Below are 20,471 nucleotides of genomic sequence, written 5' to 3' on the forward strand. Positions count from 1 at the left end.
CAGGTATTAATCCCCTTTGCTAACTGTAACACTGCAGGGAAAATTAATCAAGTGCTGGCCACAGCAAACAGTAATGAAATTACAGCGCAAGTGGCACAGCTACCACCAGGCTCTAGCAACGTATTTGGGAGGCTGCACTGAAGGGAGCCACGGCAATTAGCGGGTGTGACAGGGGAAGCATCACCTTGTGGAATTACAGACCTGCTCCTTCCTCCTTCACAAAGATTTACAATGGCAAGACAGCAATATCAGTGTACCAATAATAGATCTGGAGCCCTTTTATAGCAGAAAATAATTACTACGCTTTTAATGGTGGGTAACCACAAATTAATTGTGTTCACCCATGCCACCTCTGTTGTTGCTGGGATTGCTGTTGAAGAACCACAGGCTGCCCCAGCCGGCACAATGCACGCAAACCTTGGGCTCTGTGCAGAAGGAACTGCACGAGACATGATGTCTTATGACATGGCGAGGGCCAGAACAGACTGCTCAACCTCCAGGCTGAATGCATCAACCTAGTGAAATGTCTTCGTAGCACAGTTCTTAATGAAGAATACATAATGCAGGGCAGTGTTGCTTGGTCTGCCACAGATCTGTATTAAAGCACAATATTTGCGCAATCGCTTTTGTACACAACCCAGTCAAAATTAGCCAGAAGAGCTGCTACCGCAGCACACAGGCACTGGAAGGAGAAGGAGGCAGCTCAGCAACATGAAGCCATGGCACTCTGTTACAACTCCATCAAGTCCACATTGGCTGGGAATTACAAAATGGGGACTGCACTGCGCAACATACTGTCTGCACCGAACAAAGCAGCTCATTAAGTGGTATTGTTTCCAAAGAAACAAAACCCAAATTGCTTATTTGTTGCAGTTACTTGCACTCCATCAGCACACAGATACATCCAGCCTGGTGCTCAGCACGCCGTGAAGCGCAGTGCAAGGCAGTGCCTGGCTCCCACAAGGCCCGCAGCAGCCGGCTCATGCATGGACAAGTGGGTCAGACTCAGAAAAACACTCTTTTCTACTCTCTCTCTGCATATATTACCCTACGTGCATATTCCTGTATACATTATGAGATGTATGCCATTAAGAGTGCACAGGATGTGCACCGCAGCCAAGTTAATATTGCTGTTGGAGCCCCATCCCCTGCATTTCCTGACTTCATGTTGCCTGGTTCAAAGTTTGTTGATTTTTCTTTACTTTTTTTTTTTTTTTTAATTCTGCATTTGTCTAATGGAGTTTCTAAGAGGTCTGAACCCATTTGGGATAAGAATGCTATGTTGAGCACCTATTGACACCTGCAGGAAACCTGGCAGAAGAACAAGCCCCGTACTGAAGGCAAGAAAGGCAGAAACATCACTGCAGAAATGTGTACAACACAGCAAAGCCATGTATGTTTAGCAATAACATTGAGAAAAGAACTGTAGGATTGTCTGCATTATAAGTCCTTTTGACTTAGGACAACTCCACTGACCTGCCAAGAGCCATGGCATGTGACATGTATAAGATTTATAGCTAAAACAGTGACAAAAACAAGAGCAAGATTTTTTTTCACAGATGTCATGGCTTGGATTTTAAAGGCAGGATGCAGAAACTCATTTCTACAGAAAATAAATGGAACCAAGCATTTCCCAACACTCGTGACAATGAGCTAAGGCGGACAGACCTTGAGGTCCCATCATACACCGTGCACTCCTGCACGCAGCCAGACTCCTGCCTACAGCCATTCCTTATTCTATGAAGCCACCAAGAACCTAACAAGACACCAACAACATAAAAGACGTGCAACTCTGCAGTCCTCTGAAATATGGCTCTTACAACACAGATGTTGGGCTTCACCAGCACTGCCAAACAACCCCACAGGAGACACCCACAAGCAGAGGTTGCTGCCGCTCTCCACTCCTCCAGCAAAGCTTTTCACGTTGCTTAGAGTAGTGATCCCCCAACAACATGGTAAAGGGGACATAAAAAAAGGCCTCACATCAGGAAAAATCGGAAGACTTAGCTCTTTTTCTTTCTTAATTAAAAAAAAAAAAAAATCACATCCCACTTCTGAAAAATGCCAGTGAGTTTTTAAAAGTGAAAGAATAGATTTCCTCTAGGCTAAGCATTGAATAATTTTAAAGAAAAAAAAAGACTTCAAAGGCATGTTTTACATTCTATTTGCATTCAAGCATTTTGTTGTTGAGAAAATTAACTCAGTAACGTTGCAGGCTGCATGTCTGCACACTGTGAGCTCAGCAGACGACTCTTCCAGCGCAAGGACCGCATGAGAGATGTAGAAGCCACTCGACAAACAGCAAAGTTGGTGAGTTCTCTGGAGGAAATAGCGTGATCTTTGCAACTGAGTCAACTCTGGATGTGAAAGTGAGGGCTGCGAAGCACACAGCCACCTGCCTCAAAATGAAGGTAAAGGAACTTTGACCAAGCTTTACTATCTGCTCACAGCTGCTTCTTTGCCAACAGCAAGTGAAATGCCTGAGCTGTGACGGCTGAAACCAAGAGGCTGATTTGGGACATCAGGATGGTGCCCCAGCACATCGATCCATAGTATCCCTGCAGCTCCCAAGGGACACTGGTGAGGTGGCACTGAGATGTCCCTTCACTTGCCCTCCCAGCCTGCACAGGGACCTGACACACTGCCAAAGGATGATCAGGGAGGTTACTGCTCATTAAAAGGCTACCGAGGGAAAGCACGGAGGTTAACGGGATGGGCTGTATGAAGTTCATTTAAAGCACTTTCAAAGGGGCACAAGAGTTTTCTGCAGTAAAGGACAACAGTCAGGGACCTTCAGACAGGTTGAACTGCGGACCTCTGCCACCCAATGAGGGGCAGCACAATTAACTTCAGAGCTCGAGGTCAGCTCCCGATGCTCTCCTCTAACTCATCTCATCCATAACTGCTCCCAGGCTTACAATATTGCAGCTATCACGGCCTGCTTTGTGTGGACAGGAGTATTTTGCAGTGTAGAGAACTACTTTATTATTATTTGGGGGGAGGGGATGGGGGCTAGTGGTGAAGGGGGGGAGAATCAGCCAGATGTTTCATGCTGTCTGATTTTATTACTCTGCTGCATGCAGGGGGGCGTTCTTATGTGACTGCGCCCCTCTTGCTCATATCCCCAGCACTCTGGTGCACTGCAAGGCACTCACACACAGTCACAGTGGGATCTAATCCACACCACAGGGAGACAGCATAAAGCAACACAGTAGGGTCAGAGCCCCCACTGCCCTCCACGTGGATGCACTGGGGTCAGCAAAGCCGGCTCAGGGTCCCATCAGATCAGGGGATGCGCCCCACTCAACCAGGGATGAAACCACACCAACCCCTGAGGGATGGACCGACCCTGCTGACACCTGCGGGGCTGTGCCCCACTGACCACAGAAGGATGCGCCCTGCTGGCCGCGGGTCACAAAGTCCCTGGGAAAGAATCCCACCGAGCCCAGGGGTTGGGGAGGAGAAGCACACCAGTCCCTCGGCTGCGGCACGCACACTACAGACCCCCGGAGAAGGAGCCGCAGGCAACGGGGGAGGCGCCCACCGCCCCCTGGAGATGCACAGCCCGTGAGCACGCACCTCGCCGACTGCCGGGGGATGCAGCCCGCCGCTGCCGGGGGGGGCAGCAGTCAGCCCAGCGCAGCCCCGTACGCCCGCTCCCCGCGGGAGCGATGCCGCCACCGGGGCCAGCACCGGCCGCCTCCCCGCTCCGCGCTCCCCACTCACCTCGGAGGAGACGCGGGGCACTACGCAGAGCCCCGATCCCTGCCCGCCCCTCAGGGCCGGCCGCCCCCCAGCCCGGTGTCGCTCTCTCGCCGCACCGCTCCGCTCCTCCGCGCTGCCCGCCCGGCCCGGCCCGGGGAGCGGCGGGGGCGGCCCCGACGGGGCGGGCAGCTCCGGAGCCCTGCGCGGGGCGGTGCCGCCAAACCCGCCCCGCCGGGAGCCACCCTCCCCACCAACCCCCCGCCCCGGGAGACCGGTCCGGTGATCCCCCGGAGCAGGAGCCGAGCTGCGGGGTCGGTGCCCGAAGCCCCTGCCTGTGAGGGGAACGCATCGTGCGGGGCGCGGTGCTGGTATTTTCGGGTGTTCCCGAGAGCTATCACTGTTTTCCCTGTATTGCTTCTATCTCCGGTTCTCACTCAGCAGAAAGTGTGATTTCCAAAGAGGACTGAAATGAACATTGAATTTGCCATTAAAAAGAGCTAAAACAGCACCTTTTTTTTTTTTTTTTTTACCTTTTTTTTTTCTTCCCCCCCCCCCCTTTTTTTTTTTAATTTAAAAAAGTTCCGTCTTTACTCAAAACTTCAGATTATTAAAGCGAAAACATGTTTTCCAATGTTGTGTTGCTTTTCAGGCTCGCTTTTCCTGGCAGCACAAAAGGAAGCGGTCAGCAGCTCTGACTTCTCTCAAGCCAGAGTCCCTTCCTGACTTGCACCCTGTCCAAGGTTTACGGGGCCTAACATTAAATCTTAAAAAGAGTTCAGAAGAACCAAAGAACCTCTGAAGGACTGACTGCCTTTATTAAAGGCTGTGGCAGGTAGCCACACACCAAGGTTCTCCACAACTCTCCTTTGAAGCTGATAGCTCTCAACGGTGTCTGAACTGATCACATACCTAAAGCCAAAGCTGGGAGCAGGGCTACCTGGTGCTGCTTGGCAAAGCAGCAGCAGCAGCACCCATGGGATGCCCCGTGCCCTGCCAGGCCCTTCTGAGTTCACTATTGGCCCGATTCAGTCCTCTGCTGTGATTTTTCCACTCTTTTTCCAGGGATTGGACAGTAAGTAATGCTCTGTTTGTGATTTGTCCCTGTGAGAATGCCACGCTTACAGATCAGCCCTCCTGTTCCCAGGCAGCTCTCTGTAGCAGCATCAGTTCAAAGCAAGACGGGTGGGTGAGGGGGTGAAGCAGGAGGAACAGCATACGTGTTTCCCCCCCACATCCCATAAGAAAATGCTATGAAGCACTGAGGGCCCAGGGCTCCTTCTGCAGAGCATTTGGCTCCAGGCAGGATCACATCAACAAAGCAAAGCTGGTGCTCATAACCAGCAGTTTTTCTGTATGCTTTTCAAGGCAGCTACTGGCATTCAGTTCAGTGATGTAAATCTATCAATGCTTCTACTTCTTGATGTAAGGCCAAAAAGTAGAAAAGATAATACACTGCGTGCATTGGGTTATGTTAGGACAAGAGGTAATGATGGGCTGCCCAGGGAGATGGTGGAGTCACCATCCCTGGAGATGTTCAAGAAACATAGAGGTGTGACACTGAGGGACGTGGGTTAGCAGGCATGGTAGGGGGCTGATGGTTGGACTGGGAGATCCTGGACTCTGTGATTCTATTCTGCAGATCTCTGTGGAGAGGTTGACTTTATCCACAGCTGAAATCAGGAATTCCAGAGGCTGACAGCAATATTTTACCCTCTATTTTCCTCCTGCTCCTCTTCTGCAATGCGAGCATCAAAGTCCTGATTAAATGGGGGTTTCGTGAGTATGGATCTCCCAACACTGATGGATCGGATTTGCAATATTTGTATTTTGCATCCTGGCTGGATGTCGATAGCATTAGCAGCATTCTGTGTTTTTCTCGGACACCAGCTGGGCAGAGATTAAATCCATCCCTTGGCGTTATCCATGCTTCGCCACACAGAGAGTGCCCCACATCTTGTTTTATTTTGCTTTAGATGAGGTAACGATACTGAAAGGAAAACATCTCTCTGGATGCCAGAGGAACCGGAAAGAGGAGCTGGAGGAGAGAAAAGGGGAGACACTGGCGAAGCAGGGGGAAGTTTGGTGTAAGCATACGGAGCAATATTCAGCTTTCAGGATGCAAATGCTGCTCAGATCATGTAACCTTGTGTGGCTGTATCAGTAGGACCACATTTCAGTGGCCTCTTCCCTGAAAGCTGGAGCGCTTTCAAAGTCACGGTGCAGCAGATTTTGATCATGCTAACAGCGTTTTATCCCAATGCCAGCTTCAGCAATCTGTAATTCTGTCACACTCCCCCACACAAGCAGCGCTCTGCCCTGACCTGTGGCGATGTCCAGGCACCCAGGCAGATGTGCTGAGCTATCCCTGCCCTTGGTGACCCCCAGCCCCCATTGGAGAGGGTCATGTGCTGCTGACACCATCCTGCGGATAGTTGGATGCTGCTTTGGTGTGGTCTGATGACCTGAGGACAGGCTGGCAAGAGGCAGAGCAGAAAGCGCAAAGGAAAAAGTGAGAGGGGTGTGCTTGGTGCTGCTGCCAGCACACTGCAACACAGGGCTGAGAGCTTCTGGAGCTCTGTGTCTGCAATTCTGTCTTCTCCACAGCAGCTTCCAAAGCTCAGGCTGTGATTCCAAAGCCACTGAGTGGCTCCTAACATGCTGTGAGCTCCGCTACCAACGCTGCTGCTCTCCTGTTTGCATGGAGCAAAACCTTTGCCGTTAGCATTGCTCCTCTCTGCCCTTTTTGCAGACACACATTCTCTCTTGTGTATAAAATAGCTGTGCTATTATAATTTCCATTTATGAGGAAGCTAAAATGAACTATCCCATTGATTTTCTTATCTATGAGGAAAAATTAACCAGCAGGACGACGGTAATAACCTGGAGTTATCTTGGTCCTCAGGTGGAAGCTCTGTTCCAATTTTGTTTGGAAATAATTACCCCAAAAGCAGAGTAATTTCTCCAGGATGGTGCCTGGCTCTGAGCACACATCCCACACCCCGTCCCCTGCGGCGGCGTTGACAGCAATTTGCTTTGCATAAGCAAAACCCAAGAGAGCACACATTGCATGCATCTCCTCCACAACACGCTGCGGTAAATACAAGACTGAAAGGGCCAAATGAGAGAAATATGGGGCATTGGAAGGAGCTCTGCACAGAGCATAAAAAATCACGGCAGGCTGAAAGCCCGCAGCTCTGGCTCTGCAGAGCCTGTTGTCATCTGTCATGAGGGCACTCCACTTTGTCCCAACTTTAATCTCTATCGCCTGCTGCAAGTGGGAATAACAGCAAAAAAATCACTATGCTGATCCAATACTTTTTTTACTGCCTTTTGAAATCCTACTGCAGTTTTGCAGCAAGGGGGAAAAAAAAAAAAGTCAGCTAATAGCTGTGAATCTATCACTAGGGGTTTCTCTCTTTATGCCTTTCCTCCTGTATTTTCATAGACTGACTGCAAGCCTTCCTAGGATGGAAAGTTCCCAGATGGAATAGCCTTCCCCCAGAGCACAGCAGTGTGCAGACCTTAAGAATTACTTATTTTGAATTAGCATGAAACACAGAAGATAGATAACTTCATCGTCTGCCTTAAACGTACCAGGGGGATAAAGGCGGTGGGCAAACATGCTGCCACCAACAAGAGCTAAACTTCAAAGTAAGAGAACGTACACTTGGATGTATTTACTGGAAGCTGTTCATGGGTGTTACATACTACATTATTCATTGGCAGCTAAAGTCTAAGATATGTACAGTGCATAAATACTACCCTTAACAGACCAAAATAAGTCAATATTAAGGGTCAAAGTTTCCCAGATTTAAACATTCTGCTGCAAATCTCCATAGAAGCTTTCATTTTCCAAGCTCCTGAGGGTAAAAACCTCTCTCTAATATTATTTTGCAATATGCATAAGATACAGCTCTCTAAAGACTCTCTTTCATATAATTCCAAGATCATCACTTATTTTGATTACCGCAGTCTGAGATATCACAGGTCAAATCCATGAGTGAACGTGACAGTAGATCTAATAACTGCAGGGACCAGATATGCTGCAAGTAGTAGGCACAAAGCCTCTAAGGCTGGAAAAGATCAAGCACTGAAGTTCCTCCTAGCCCTTCTCATCAAGATTTTTGTTTAATTTCCTTAGCAAATTAGTCATCATCTTGTTACTACACAGCGGTTATCAGACCTGCCCTGATGCTGTGTTTATTTTTCTTTGAAGGAGCAAAGTTTGGACTTAGTGTATTTCTATTATTAGATGACCAACTCGTAATTCCTCCCTTTGTCTGCAGCTCTCTTCCTGTGTGCTTTAGAATTTGTTAGACTTCATTGCTAAGTATGAGGGGACACATATGGAGCCATTTACTGTTTCAAAACACCTTCTTAAATTTGATCGTATGCAAAAACCTAGATGTGATCATGGCCATTGGAGGAACCAGAATGTTTTATTTGTCCCGGTTCATGGAATCATAGAATCATAGAAACGTTAAGGTTGGAAAACAACACTAAGATCACCTAGCCCAACTGTCAGTCTGACACAGCCTATCACCTATCACTGTTTCCCTCAGTGCCACATCTACACAGCTGTTGAACATCTCCAGAGACCGTGTTGCCACCATCTCCCTTTGCAGCCTACACCGATACCTCATCACCCTTTCAGATAAGCTATATCCTTCACAGCTTTGTTGCCCTTTTCTGGACAAGGACTGTTACCTTCTGTTTGCTGCCTGGACACAACAGCAAACAACAAAGTGATAGAGACCTCCATTGCACAGGATTGGCACCAAGGATGTATAAAGTCATGCTGTGCAACAGATAGACCACTGCTGAAGCAAACTGAGGAGAAATGTCCATGTCTTCAACACAGAAGGTAGGCAAGCCAATGTCTTATCACCATGGTATTAATCGAGGGCTGTGCAAAGAGAAATGTTTTGCGTGATCAGACAGGTTTTAGAAAGTGCTGCTTGTGGCCATCAGCAGTTTTCCCCATCCATTTTAGGGCTTCGTTTTAGGTCCAGTTCTCTGTAGTGTTTTCATAGATTATTTGGATGTAGGAGAAGGAGATCTTAGTAAATTTTCTAACAGTACTAAATTGGCTGGACCTGCTGACTCCATTGAGGGTGAAGAGGCCTCACAGAAAGATCTGGACAAATTTGAAAGCTGGGCAATCACCAACCATGTCAAGTTGAACAAGTTCCAATTCTACACCTGGGGCAGGATAGCCCTGGCTATACATACAGCTGGGGGACAAGAGGCTAGAAAGCAGCCCAGCTGGAAGGAAGCTGGGATTTCTGGCTGCCATCTAGTTGAATGCAAGCTAGTAGTGAACCCTGGAGCCAAGAGGGCTGACCATACCCTGGGTGCCTCAGCCCCAGCACTGCCACCGGGCAAAGGGCAGGATGGCCTCCTCAGCTCTGCACTGTGCAGCATCACCTCTTGGTGCAGAATAGATGCCAGAATTTCATGACTGTTGGATGAGAACAGGGACTCTCCATGTTCTCATCACAACTCTGCAGCTGGGAAGCTCACAGCACCACTCTTCTCCAGCCCACAGCAGCAGGCACCTACTGCAGACAGAGCCTGCAAGCCGTCTCCCCTCCTTCCATCCCAAACTCATCACACATGTTAATCATTAGATGCTCTTGCAGTCAGAGAGCAGTGCTCATCTGATGAGCTCAGCTGACAAATTTAGCTTGAATCTGGCCTGGTGACTGCACTGAGGTATGCTTTGATTTGACAGTTATGTTAAAACTCTGCCTGGATTTTCTTCCCTGTGTGCATGTGTGTGTCCGCGTGCATCTGTACACATGGAAATAAATTCCTGGTATTTCAGTGCTGTTTGAATGAGTGCTGAGCATCGCGGGCCATCTGTCAGTAACTACTTCTAAACCAGGGAAGAAAAAGGAAGAGATATTTTAATCCTTTTGCTCACAAAAAGCGATTTGGAAATTTGCAGAGCTCGGAAAGAGATGTGCAGCTTCTAAAGGCAGGCTGTGCTCAGCAGGCCTCTGGGCCCTTCACAGCTCCGTGACTGAGTGTTCTGCTATGCCAGATAGGGACAGTGGTGCCACCTACACCCAGCTGGGTGCTTTCCAGAAGTTTGGGAAACTTGGGTGTGAAGTGCTAAAGAAAGGCAAAATAATACCACTAAATGCTGGCAAGGCAAAAATGAGGTGTATAGTCAGAGTGTCTGTGGGGACTGCATGTAACGCTGTATACAGAGATTTGATATTCAGGAGAGACTTAGTTTAATCTGCTCGGTTTTTACCAGCATGATACGTGCAGCATCCTCAAATCTCTTTTTTTCTTCCTAGACGTGCTTGAGTTTCACCCCAAATCATATTTGATGGAATCACTTCATCAGAAAAGTTTTCTGAAAAGAAAAAAAACACAACAGAACAGCACAACCCTATTGCCAGCTGGTCTGTAGTTGGCATTTCTTTGTCATCACAAATATTCTCTGGCTATTATAGAATCCTAGAACCCTAGAATCACAAAGTTGGAAAGGACCTACAAGATCATTTAGTCCAACTATCCTCCCATCACCATTGCTACCACAGCTGCTAAACCACATCTCGTAGCTCCTCATCCAGACGCCTCTTGAACGCTGCCAGGGATGGTGACTCCACCACCTCCCTGTGCAGCCATTCCAGTGCCTGACCACTCTGAGAGAAAAAGGTTTTTGTTACATCTAATCTAAACCTCCTCTGGTACAACTTGTGGCCATTTCCTCGGGTCCTGTTTGTTGCCTGGGAGAAGAGGCCAAGCCCCTCCTCATCACAACCTCCCTTCAGGAAGCTGTAGAGTGCAATGAGGTCTCCTCTGAGCCTCCTCTTCTCCAGACTAAACAATCCCAGCTCCCTCAGCTGCTCCTCATAAGACTTGTGCTCCAGACCCTTCACCAGTTTCGTTGCCCTCCTCTAAACACTTTCCAGGGCCTCAATGTCTTTCTTGTAGTGAGGAGTCCCAAACTGAACACAGTACTTGAGATGTGGCCTCACCAGTACTGAGTACAGGGGGATGATCATTTCTCTGCTCCTGCTGGCCACACTATTTCTTTTACAGGCCAGGATGGCACTGGCCCTCTTGGCCACCTGGGCACACTGTGGGCTCATGTTCAGCTGAGCATTGACCAACACCCCCAGGTCCCTTTCCTCTTCACAGTCATCCAGCCACTCAGCCCCAAGCCTACAGCTCTGCATGGGGATACTGTGGCCAAAGAGCAGGACCCGGCACTTGGCCTTGTTGAACCTCATCCCATTAACCTCAGCCCAGCTATTCAGACTATCCAGATCCCTCTGAAGGGCCTCCCTACCCCTGGGCAGATCACCACCACCTCCCAACTTGGTGTCATCTGCAGACTTACTGACTCAATCCCTTCATCTAGATCATCAGTAAAGATATTAAACAAGATGGGCCTCAGTACCGATCCCTGGAGGACACCACTTGTAACAGGTTGCCAGCTGGACTTAACTCCATTAACAACTACCTGTTGGGCATGGCCTTCTAGCCAGTTCCTTACCCAAAGAACCTGTCCAGGCCATGGGCAGCCAGTATCCTCAGGAGAATACTGTGAGAGACCATGTCAAAGGCTTTGCTGAAGTCTAGGTAGACTACATCAACAGCCTTTCCTTCATCTACCAGTTTGGTCACCCTGTTGTAGAAGGACATGAGGTTAGTCAACCACAACCTGACCTTCATGAAACTGTACTGGCTGAACCTGATCCTCTGGATGCCACACACATGCCATGTTTATTTTTCTGTACAGGCTGGAACTGAGCAGGCTGGATCACTTGGCTGACGCCAATGGGATGAGGTTAAACAAGTTCAAGTGCTGGGTTCTACACTTTGGCCACCATAATCCCAGGCAATGCTGTGGGCTTGTGGCAGAGAAGTTTGAAGGCTGTGTGGAAGAGCATCCAGCACCAAGGATGCTAGTTGTCATTTGGCTGTACATGAGCCAGCGGTGTGCCCAGGTGGCCAAGAAGGCCAACAGCATCCTGCCTTCTATCAGAAACAGTGCAGACAGCGGGAGCAGAGAGGTGACCATCCCTCTGCATGTAGCTCTGGTGAGGCCTCACTTCGAGTACTGTGTTCAGATTTGGGCCCCTCACTACAAGAAAGACACTGAGACCCTGGATCATGTCCAGAGAAGGGCAACAAAGCCGTGATGGTCTGGAGCACAGGGCTTATAAAGAGAGGCTGCAGAGACTGGGATTGTTTAGTCTGGAGAAGAGGAGGCTCAGGGGAGACCTCATTGCTCTCTTCAACTCCCTGAGAGACAGTTGTGGTGAGATGGGGGTTGGTCTCTTCTCCTGTGTACTAGTGATAGGACAAGAGGCAGTGCCTAAAATTGAACCAGGGAAGACTGAGGTTGCACGTTAGGAAAAACTTATCCAGAAGAATGGTCAGGCACTGGAACAAACTGCCCAGAGCAGGGGAGGGGGGAGGGAGTGGATCCCTGGCAATACTGAAGAAAAATTTGTATGTTATACTGAGGGAAATTAATGGGGAAATGCTGGTGGTAGGTGCATGGTTGGACTGCCTTATCTCAGAGGTCTTTCCCAACCTCGGTGATTCTGTGATTCCGTCCACAGCATTCTGCCTTGAATGCCTTTTCGTTTATGCTTTGTGATACTTCCTTTGTATTTATTGTGCTTACTCATTTCTGAAAAAAATAAAAAATAAAAATTTAAAAAAAAAAAAAAGAGAGAGAGAGATGGAGAGAAATACAAGGCTTAGAAAATATGAAGTGGCGAGTGGAAAAAACTGCACGCCTGAATATTTGCAGTGCTCATAGCATGTGATGGAAATCTTGTGAAGGAGCAGAAGTCTCTCCTGAGTGCTCCCAGATCTTGCCTCAGTGGACGGTTTCAGCAACCAATATCTGGTTTCCTACTTTAAGTGAAACATGTTGTTGTTTATCTTGAACTACCTGGGGTCTGAAATTCTGAAGAAGCCAATAAGAAATTGTTCTCCAGTTCTATTTCTGTATCACACCCGTAGCACTGCGAGCCAGAGCTGTTCCTTCTAATGAACGTTTTTCTGTGTCATTGAGACACGGGTGCAATGTAACAGGCACAGGAAATCCAAAGGAGCAGTGAATCAAATAAATCACCAGAATTCCAGGGAGAGACAAAGCGACAAAAACCAAACCGCTACACCGCTCTTGAAGAACTGCAATCTGCAGCAGTTAAGAAAGGTCCTTGCAAATAACATCACTGAGCTGAAATGTCAAATATTAATGCAATTTGATGAAATTATCCCACATAAATCCCAGCCAGAATGCAGCAAGTTGCTGCCAGGGGAGGGACCTCGCTCCTGGCTGAGATGAGTGTCCCTCTTGGTCCCCAGCCTGGTGAGCTTGCACATGAAAGTGAGTCGGCACAACAGCTGTTTGTGCTCCTGCTTTTTCCAAGAGCGGTAAATGAACAAGCCCTCTCTGCACTGTGAATCTGTCGGGTCTAATGGAAGGCCAATCCTGATTTAGAGTCAATTTGCTTGGAGCAAAGAAGCCTAAGCACCATAAACATCATGAACATCAAAGGAAACTGAGTGATGCTAGTGTGATACAAAGGGCTGTTACACAGGCAGACAAAGGATTCTGCTTTAGTATATACAGCTATTTTTAAATTGTCTTAAACTACTTTGTTGCTGGTTTGCAACCTGAAGAGGTACCCAAACCAAATGGCTGTGGGGGTGCAAGCGGCTGCTTCTGCTCTGCTCCATTATGCACCTGCCTGCAGGAGTGGCAAAGGCAGCACTGCACCAGGGTTGTTCCTCATGTGGAGCCCCTCTGCTGCAGGGCAGTGGCACTGAGCATCCATTCATTCCCCATACACTCAGCCCTGTCAGCACTCACACAGACAGGGACAGGGTGAGCATCCACATCCCCAGGAGTGTGGTTCACCAGCTTAGACCAGCAGATTTGGTGAGATAGCAGCAAGCATTCATTGCAGTATTGCATGGTTATTAAGCTGTGTCGTGGGGCAGCTGAGGTAAGAAGACTTTTCTGCATTGCATCAGCTGAGTGCCCAGCCCTGGGGGATCTCATTAAAGGCAGGCAGCCTGCTCTGGACCACCAGACCAAAACAAGGTACTGATGGAGACTTGTTTCGAGCTGGTTCAGCTGTGTTGAGAAAGCCAGAATTTTGCAGAGAAAATCTCATTGAGAGCAATGCCAGATCTCCCTCAGTGGAGCATCCTACATCCGCTGCGCCTTTCTCTATGGCTCAGCTCCCTGCGGTGCAGAAAGCAAGAAGACACCAGGGAGCTCCTCAGCAAAGAACTTAAAGATGAATTCACTGCTCAGTAGCTTGGCTCTGCTTGTGTGCCTTCCCCATCCAGTCTCTTGGAGATGCTGCAGGATGAGTGGAGACTGTGAAACCTTTACGAAAGAGAGAGAACTAATGGAATATTGCTATTTCTGGATCTGCTCAGTAAAGAAGCTCTTCTGTGGTACACAGCATGCCAGTGCACTCTTAAAAATAAATAGGAACAAGGATATTAGCAGAGGAAGCGTATGTGGCCCCAAGACCATGACTCATCGTGTTGAATCGACCAGCTGAGGTCAGCACTTCTACTTATCAGCTCTTAGTTGCAAATATGGTGATGGGGACAGTGATTCTATTACTTACATTTTACACGCTATGTAAAATACGGCAGTGATTAATGTCTGTTACGAAGGCAGTGATCTGGCTGGATGTGCTGTTTTTAGAATTTGGAAGCTATTTCAAGGTCAAGAGGTTTCGTTTTCTTCCTAAAGTGGGTTTTCAGCTGGCAAAGTGGGCTTCGTACAGATTTCAATGTCTGTATTTACAGGCAATACAAAAGTATTTTGCGCTCTCATCAGCATCCAAAAACGGAGCCCAACCGCAGCCTGTTGAGAAAACGCCACTAATTGCACTGCCACAGCCACTGATATCCTCTGAGCACTGTAGGGCTGTGAAAGCATTGTCCGTAAGTTGACGCCAAACAGGAGGCAGTTTTGACTAAGATAGAAAATGTTTCGATAACGTGCTGCTGTTTTTTCTTTTGGTATCCCAAGTTCTTGGCACAAAGCATCTTCCTCTCCAGCCAGCCATTGGTTGGTGTGGGCAGGAGCCCCGTGTTTGCTCATGCATTGCTGTGCTGAAGCCCAACCTCAGGCAGATGGTGGGAAACACCTCTCCGAGGAAGGCCCATTTCAACGCATTATACTGAATGGAAATAATCTTTCATCCCTCATGTCTTATACATGAATTGTTGCCATTTTGTGTGATTTTTTTCCATTCTGGTTTTACTTTTGGTTAAAACAATGAAATAAAAAGTCACAGGTAATGCTTGATGGGAGGGCAGCATCGCTCACTGTCAGACACCCAGAAACCCAGCTGAAATGCATCTGTACAGGAGAAAAATACCCTTCGTTCCTCTGTTTTTACCAGGAAACCATAGCACAAGAATAGGATGAGCCCAGAGCAGAATAACAGTGTTCCCTCCACCATAACTATGTGGGGATAACTGTGTTTACCCCCATTTCCCAGCAGAGCTAACTCAGCCCCATCCTGATGCTGCCCTTCTCCTCCACATGGCCCCCGGTGCAGGAGGCTGAATGCATCTGGCAAAGAAACCCCCTGGGTGAGGCAGCCTGCCCTGGGGCACGGCCCTGGGAGCAGCTCCATCCATGCTCAGCCTGCAGCCTCTTAGCAGTTGGACTCAGCCACCAAAACATCCAAAACCTCCTCTAGGAACCCTGTAGGGCCACAGTAATTACAGGCACACTGCAGCGCTGGTGGGGCTGTGCTGTAATTACCATGAACTAAGATAAAACCCACCAGCAGGCTCCCAAGCTACTGAGACCATGGCTCCGCTCTGCTGGGCATCACTTTACACAGCTGCATCCCTCTGTAACCAGTGTCAGCACCGTGTAGGGTTTATCCCACCTTACCTGCTCTCCAGTTCTTCTCTCTCTTCTATCTTTTTTCTTTTTCCTTTTATAACTGCGGGCTCCTGTATGAGACATTTTTTGTCGAGATTTTCCCTTTCTAAAGCCTTCACTAGACACCACTTCCAGGGTTCACACTTACGGATTTCATTATTTCCCAGTGAAATTGCACACACCCCTCTCCCTTGAGCATAGAGGGAAGGTGATTTACCTGCTAATGTCAGCCTGATAATTCTGTGCTTAGGCTTGAGGCATCCTCTGCGGCCGTTTCTCCACTAAGTGCTCGCTCTCTTGAATTTTTCATGCCTAAGACATCTATGACTAAGGCACCCAGAAAGATTATTCTTTTTTAAATACAGGTTAGCTACTCTTTTATTTGATTTGTGTGGGTGTTATTTCACTCAGCGCTTCGGCGTCTTGTGACCCACTTACAGGCTGAAACAGGCTCCCATGAACTTTCATGTCTTTATATTCGTGTTGCTCTGAACTTACAGAAAAACCTCCGAGGCAACCCTATCCGTGAGTTCTAAATCCGAAATGGCTCTTCTCAGCAAATGACTGCAAATACACTACAGCAGCTCAATCCACCATTTGCGTGAGCCATGAGGGCCAAGTGGGATCTCAGCAGTGTTTATGGTGCTGGGCTTACCAGGAGGGATGGGAAGCACCAGGGGCTGTCTTGAGCATTTTTAGCTTCATGAAATCTCACGTCCTACATCCAAACGGGTGATGGAAGCAGCACGGAGTCTATCTGGGATTCTCCCACTCTCCAAAGCCCAGATGCTCCTTGCCCACCCCAAAATCTTGCCCCAGGCAGGAGAGAGCAATGGGTGACCACCTCACACCAATACACCTTTGGAAGAAGTTCAGAAGAAAGGAACTTCTACCCCAAAACAAATGTCATTGTGTGGAGCTCCGCTGGAGCCTGGCAGTTTTATTTTCCTGGTATAATCATGTCAGTGTGACTTGTCTACTCTTCTGTACTGATATGCCCTTAAGGAATTGAAGCTGTTCAGTCTGGTTTTGAAAACATTGTGAAGTGACTTAATTACAATATAAATGCATCTTCATAGGGAAAATAGCACAATGTAACAGCTGGGAGTTACACTCGGAAGACCAGCCTTAGAAATGTAGGACAATTGCATGATATCAGCACTGATTTAACCCTGTACAAACAAAACTACCCAAGCATGAAACAGAAGATACGCAAGGCTCCCAATCTCTTGGTGTGCTCAAGACATCAAGGCAGGACGTCTCACCAGAAAGCCTGATTTAGCCAAAACACAGGACACAGAGGGGGAAACAGATACAGGATTTGCTTAGGAGATTGGATGAGACTCGGTCCCCCTCGTCCTTCAAGGTCTTTCATTAGCAGCCACTACACAAGCAGCTGTGACCTCAGGAAGGAACCCAACTATTTCAGATAGCAATGCAAGGGAAGCCATGGCTAAGCAGAAATATCCCAGTAACTCTCCACAACCTGGGATATGGACTTGTGTGTTCTACTGTGCATTTCAGTGCTGAGTGCTGCAGTGTGACAGGTCGCAGAGGAAAGCTAACGAGTCACTTACTGAGAGAAAATACAGGAAGGAGACCAAAATTTGCCTCTTCCATACTAGAAGTAATGAGCACCAAAAGGTACTGAATGCAGAACTTAAAAAGTCCAGGTCACATATTAGAACAGTGAGCCGTCTAAATATGAGGCCCTTCCTGAAACATGCACAAGGTCAGCAGTGAAATAAAAGATAGCTGATTATAAATGACCTCATGTCCAGATAGAAAAAGCCATTAAAAGAATCACTATCGTTGCCTCACATCAGCTGTGACTCAGTGCAGACAGAAAGCAAGAATGAAAGTGCCTGTTAGTTCCTAAAAAAACCTAGAACACCTACATGGTTTTTAATTACACAGCTACGTGTGCATTTAATTAAATTAAAAAACAATTACCACAATTTACGATATGAATCAACACTTCAGCCAACTGTGATTACAGCTGAGTTTGCTTTTTGACCCCTTTTTTTGTTGATACTCCTGGCTGTTAACTGGTCCTAGCTGATGCTTCTCATTATAGCAGAATTCCAAAGGGGAGCAATTTCATGGGTGCTCCGGCTGTTTATTTCTGGAGTGACATGAGCCTTTTTCTCTTCCTGAGGGGGGTCGGATGGAGGTGGCAATTTGATTTTCGGCTTTAGTAAAGTTGATCTGAAAATGATGAGATACCGAGAGCCTGCACTGAAAACCACGATGTGAATGAGAGCCTTGTGATACATGGACCGGTACACGAGGAGAGACCCCCACACGAGAAAGAGATGGTGCTGCAGCACTAAGTTCCACGATGTCCATTCATATGTATGGATGGGTATTCAATAGGGAAGGCAAGTACTTCACTGGTGTGGATGCATAATTCTGTATTTGAAGGAAGTGACAGATGCATATATCTGCTGAAAATATCCTAGAAATTCACACTTCTGCAAAACAGTTTCTCACTTTCTTTTGTTTAGCAGCAGTATCTACAATAGGAATCCTTTCCACACAGGAGACAAATGCCTAAAGTAGATAAACAACTACATAAATGACGCTCATGGACTTGAATGGCTTTTCATGTCTTGGCTTAAGCTATTAGAGCAGCCATGGCTGAAGACGCAGAACCTTTCTCCTCAGCAGACACCTAGGGAAGTTCAGCAAGGAAGACTGGAGACAAGGCTGGCTGTGCTACGCTCCCTGTCCCACAGACAGGCAAAATCTTTGTCTTTTCTCTGACCCAAGGTCCTCCTTGAGCCCATGTGATTTCTCCTGGCTGGAGGTCAGTATCACTCTCAGCCCCCTGGGTTAAACCCATAGGTTTACCTCAAGGATCTCCACGCTTCCAAGTTGTGTTTTTCTCTGGCTGCCCCCTCCACCCCAAGCTGTCAGGGCTCTAATTTAAGTTTTTCTGTCAATTTACATCAGCATTTTCCATGTTTGATATTTATTGTCTCCCTCATTTCTTGGTGGATCCATGGCATTCACCCATGCAACTTGCATACAGACCTGCAGGCTGAGGTTGCATGTTCATGGGAGAGGAGACAAGCCTGGAGGACAGCAGCCTGAGGGGCAGCCTGGGCAGTTGGCTGCTCATCTGAGACCAGCCAGCAGCACATCTGCATGCTCCAGGGAGCCCAGAGACAGGTGGAAGAGCTGGGAGTTGTCTGACTGTACAGCCAAGGGGCTGAGGGCTGAGCAGTCTTGAATCCCACCATTACCATAACCCCTCGGGGTGAGTGCTTGGATTTCTGAACTCTTTTCAATGCGGCTGATAAAAATTGCCCGCAAGACATGCTAAGAGCAGGATAGTCACCAGCCTGCTCATTCCTTTAGTTATCATCTAAGTGATTGCTTCTGAAGATACAGCTCAATTAAAGATGGAGCGATGGGTGCTTCTCTCCATCACCGTGAAGGGCAAACAAAAATACACCACGCATTTCCGCAGCTTGCAGCTTACTTAAGCCTTACACGGAAAGTCAGACATGCATGAACCTGGCAGCGTATTCTCTATGAAAGACAGGGAAAAAAAGAGGTTGCTTTAGCAACATCAAAAGAAGACGGCCTTCTCTCACAAACAAATGTAAGAAGTTAGCTTAAATGCCCATCTGTAAGCACTGTGTACAAATTCCCCTGCAGATCAGCCCACAAAAAGGGGATCCTGTATCCCTTTGGCAGAGTGTGTCAGGTTTGGGTATACTAAAACAAGCGTAAATCTTCAGCTAGATCACTCTTAGTGCTGCTGCCCAACATCAGGCAACATATTTGCAGCAAGCAATTTATTAGTGCAGCAATTTCAGCTCCATTTCCTGCTTGCAACACATCCAACAGTCAGCCCTCAGTTGTTATTCCCAATGTGTTTATAATTCCATTTTATTCCAGCCTGTTTTATTTGTATGTATTCCAGCTCACGGAAGGTCACACGCACTCCCCATGTCAAGCACAACCGCTCGCTCCCCAGACGCGGTGCTTTCCTGGATGACTGGAACTTCTGTGAGCAGCCTCTGTTCCTCTCCCACGCAGCCGGGAGCACACCCGACATCTGCAGGGTGCTGACCAGCGGTGCTTCAGCCCAGACCCCCTTATGCACAGCTCTCAGCTTCCTCCGCTGTGCTCACAGAAAGGCATCGGCCCTAAACCTCTTCCTGGTGCACACGGGACAGGATCCCAGTAAGAATAAGCTCCAGTGGAAGGTGCCTGGGTTGATCGCAGGGCTGTCACGGCTCACAGTCCGCCCGGTCCAGCAGCAGCACTGCACCACCAGAGGCAGCAAGACTTCCTCACCTATGGCCCACGGCCAAATCCATTTTCACACGGGTGTGGGCCAAGAGCAATAAGGCATGCATCCATAGGAGATCTTTTCGAAACGCCGCTAAGAACGTTGCATAAACTGCCTCAGGAACCTCGGGCCTTTGCAGGAGGGGAAGACCTTTTTGACCCATTTTTTGTTCAGGTATCCCTGTGACTTCCCCATCAAGTTGACTTCTCTGTGTTTGAGGTGGGTTAGTGTGAACTGCTGCCTGGTTAAAAGACCTGGGTGGCTGAATTCCTTCCCCAAGTCCTCCGAACGCAGAGATTTTAATGGTGAGTAGGCGTTGTTCTGCTTAGCGTTGCAAAATGTACCACATGGCTTAGGCAAACCTTTCAGAAGTGACTGAGGTCCGCAGGAAATTAAGGAGTCAGAACAGATTCTTAAAAGCTGGTTCTAACATGATTCCATTTGAAAAGGCAGAGAACAAAGAAGGACCCACACAGACACTCTGATAGTGGCAAAGCAAGATTACAAACCCTCTGCCATCTGACTTCACAATAGGCCACTGAAGGCTTC

The 20,471-nt window shown here is 47.9% G+C and overlaps 1 protein-coding gene across 3 annotated transcripts in view; it reads right to left on the bottom strand.

Moving 5' to 3' along the window:
• Positions 1-3,860, bottom strand: part of PDZD2 (PDZ domain containing 2) — a 192,568-nt gene extending 188,708 nt beyond the window's left edge. For all 3 annotated transcript variants that reach the window (XM_072359493.1, XM_072359491.1, XM_072359489.1), the window contains exon 1: positions 3,727-3,860. The gene's annotated coding sequence lies outside the window, so the exon portion shown is untranslated. The remainder of the gene's footprint in view (positions 1-3,726) is intronic.
• Between the last annotated feature and the right edge of the window lie 16,611 nt (positions 3,861-20,471).

The sequence above is a fragment of the Excalfactoria chinensis genome, chromosome Z, assembly GCF_039878825.1.
Source record: "Excalfactoria chinensis isolate bCotChi1 chromosome Z, bCotChi1.hap2, whole genome shotgun sequence".
Taxonomy (NCBI): domain Eukaryota; kingdom Metazoa; phylum Chordata; class Aves; order Galliformes; family Phasianidae; genus Excalfactoria; species Excalfactoria chinensis.